At 45.7% G+C, this 3273-nt stretch overlaps 1 long non-coding RNA gene across 1 annotated transcript; it reads right to left on the bottom strand.

Moving 5' to 3' along the window:
• Window positions 1-219: 219 nt before the first annotated feature.
• On the bottom strand, window positions 220-2323 carry LOC142731603 (uncharacterized). Its single transcript, XR_012879040.1, has 3 exons — window positions 2206-2323; window positions 1598-1692; window positions 220-464 (listed from the first exon to the last, which is right to left on the bottom strand). It is a non-coding gene; the product is annotated as an uncharacterized LOC142731603 (long non-coding RNA).
• Window positions 2324-3273: the final 950 nt, after the last annotated feature.

Genomic DNA, 3273 nt, shown 5'->3' with positions numbered 1-3273 from the left:
TGGGGCACGAGGCGTGATGATGAATTTAACCTCCATGTACCTCAGTAATAGTAATTAACCCCTTCATGTACCTCACACATTAACCCATTATGACTGAGAAACATGATGGGGTTAATTACTATTAATGAGGTACATGGAGGTTACATTCATCATCACGCCTCGCGTCTCACATCAGAAAACGGAAGAACTTTTTTATTATTTTTTATTACTGCTGGTAAAGTATCGTTTTGATATCGAAATCGCAATACTACACGAAGTATCGGTATCGGAGTCCAAATTCTGGTATCGTGACATCCCTAATGACTGCAGGACCGAAAAGCTCCGCACCCCCTATATAGACCTGGTATACGGCTCAGCTTCATCTACCTGATGATTCTCTGGGACATTGGGATTTTCCTCTGGACAGTCCTGGGAATACAGAGGACTGGGACATCTCTCTGGTGGATTTCTCCTACTGGATCCATCTGTAGGAAACACACAGGGACTGAATACATGACTACTGTATATCTGTCTATATATCAGACACTTCTCTCTACACTTCTATGTTTACTGATCAGAGCCGGAATTACAATGTTGAGGTCCTCACTACCGGTGTCGATGTTCCTGCACCTTGTAAGCCGCAGGCCTAAAGGAGACTGTGCCCTACCAGAGTGAACGGCGGGGCGTAACTGGCTCCCTGCTCCACCATAGTATTTACCTGTATCTGCCTTCTGTGGACGCGGATACACATGAACGTGGCGGGACACAGGACGCCTCTATTTAGTTACCTGCAACCAAAAATGGTCTGGGTGTCACTTGCTTATTAGCCTCTTAAAGGCTGTGTACACCTCTGTAGGCAATATTTTCTATACATATTAATTAACCCCTTCACGACATGGCTATATACCTTCCAACTCCTGATGCCCTGGGCAGGTGTCACATAAATAAATATTGGCAGAATGGAACAGGGTTGTACTTTCCTGTCCGCCGGCTCTCTCCACAAGTGCCGGCACATCTCCCCCTTAGTTTAATCAAACTTATGCCAAACCCCTGCAGATAGCACCTCATCCCCTGTAGATAGCGCCACTGAAGCTCCCTCTAGGAGCGGAATCATTTGCCAGAGCGTTGCCGTCAACTTGGCTGGAAATTGTGCTTCTAGAGGGAGCCCCTGACGTCTCTGTCCATATATGGACAGTGATGTCAGGGACTCCTCTGGGAGTGGAATCCATGGCCTATTTTTGACCTGTTTAAGAGAACCATTTCTCAAATCTGACGTGTCACTTTAAGGGTATGTGCACACGGGGCTGATAAGATGCAGATTTTCTGCAAAGTATTTAATTGCGAGAAAATCTGCAGCGTATTACAGTAGTAGCAATGAGGATGAGATTTTAACAAATCTCATCTACACGTCGCGCCAAAAATGAGTTTTGGACGTTCCGCCGTGTTTACGCCATGTGGAGACGTATCAGAAGTGGGAATAAGATTTTACTTATCCAAGACATTGTGAGATTGTTTTTTCAGAACACGTTGTACTTTATATTCGTGGTAAATTTAGCTCCATACATTCTGTGTTACAGTTACTAAGGATGAAGAAAGACACAAGTCCATCAAGACCAACCTATAATCCGACCGTGTTGATCCAGAGGAAGATAAACCCCCATGAGGTGGATGACAATTGTCTAATTAGGGGAAAACTCCTCCCCGACTCCAAATCTGGAAATCAGAATAAATCCCTGGATCACCGTCCCATCTCCAGAATCTAGTGCCCATAACTTGTAATATTAAAGAGAACCTCCGATTATACGGACATTATATAGGAAACTATTATACTGCCGGAGTGTGCCGATAATCGTCTTTCTACATGACTTGTATTACCAGGTTTACTTCTGACTACAGCACGACTGCCCATAGTCCTCGCTGCCGGCTGCCCATAACTCTGCATTAGGAGACAGCGCGTACTGCCCGTCTTCATGGCTCCTGTATCCAGAACGGCCGCCAGCGCTGTACAATGTAATGTGACCTGTAATGCAGAGTTATGAGCAGCCGGCAGCACGAAACACAGGGATCTAATGTGATGTAAAAGGAGCCGAAATTGTGGAGCTCCTACATTACATGTCATTGTACACACGTGTATATGTGCTGCACATGACGGTATTAAGGCCTCAACATGACCGCCAGTCCAGCCTGTGCCCACAGTAATGCCAATATATATCTGTCTCTTCTCACCTTGTGATGTGCGCGGCCGGTAGTCCTCCATCATGACCTCCTCGTACCGATCCTTGTGTCCTTCTAGATACTCCCACTCCTCCATGGAGAGATAGACAGTGACATCCTGACACCTTATAGGAACCTGACACACACAATGATACAGTCATCACCCAGACACCTCCAGTGCTGTTACTGTAGAATTTCCCAGCATTCCCAGCAGTGTCACCTCTCCAGTCAGCAGCTCCGTCATCTTGTAGATCAGTTCTAAGATCTTCTTCTCATGTATCCGGGAGTGAGGGGGAGGCTCTGTGATGGGACTACTGCTCCATCCTCCTGACTCATGGATGATGGGAGTCGTACAGTCACCCGATGTCTTCTTCACTATTGTGTACTCCTGTGTATGGAGAGAGACACTTAGAGAACTGAACACAGTATTCCCCCCTCAGTAGAAAGAGGGAGATTGTGACCCCACTGTATAGACCTCTAGTGACCCCACATCTGTAATACTGGAGACCTCACCTACAAAAAGACATTGAGAAAATAGAACGAGGCCAAAACTAAAAAGGAAATAATATTGGGGGGACTAGATGGACCATGTGCTCTCCTCCTGCCGTCATCTTCTATGTTTCTATATAGATGTCATCCTGATCCTCCTGGTTCCTGGTCATTCTCATTGCTCTACAACATTACTATTGCTGCATTGGTGACATGACACATAACTGACCATATCGGTGGCTGACCTTCAGCTTCTTGACGTCACTTGGAAGATCTGGACGTTGTTATACAGGACACTGGATTATTCCTATTATGTATTGTCCCTTCCCTATGTGGGACTTGTTCTATAATGTAGAAAAGTTTACCTCTCCGCTCAACAGGTAGATGATCTCCAAGGTGAAGTCTAATATTCTTCTGCTCATCTCATTCCTGTGCTTGTCCATCCTTGGTGGGTCATTCAGGAGAAGGAGCGTTGTGGAGGAGAAGATGAGAAAACTGGAGGAACTGGAGGATCTAGTACTGCAGACGTCTTTATGAAGAAAGGAGAAGATGGAGATCATACAGGGGACATCATCATGTGTGACATACAGA

Source organism: Rhinoderma darwinii, unplaced genomic scaffold (assembly GCF_050947455.1).
Source record: "Rhinoderma darwinii isolate aRhiDar2 unplaced genomic scaffold, aRhiDar2.hap1 Scaffold_837, whole genome shotgun sequence".
Taxonomy (NCBI): Eukaryota; Metazoa; Chordata; class Amphibia; order Anura; family Rhinodermatidae; genus Rhinoderma; species Rhinoderma darwinii.
Note: the sequence above shows the minus strand (reverse complement) of the source record. Positions and strands in the feature narration are given on the sequence as shown.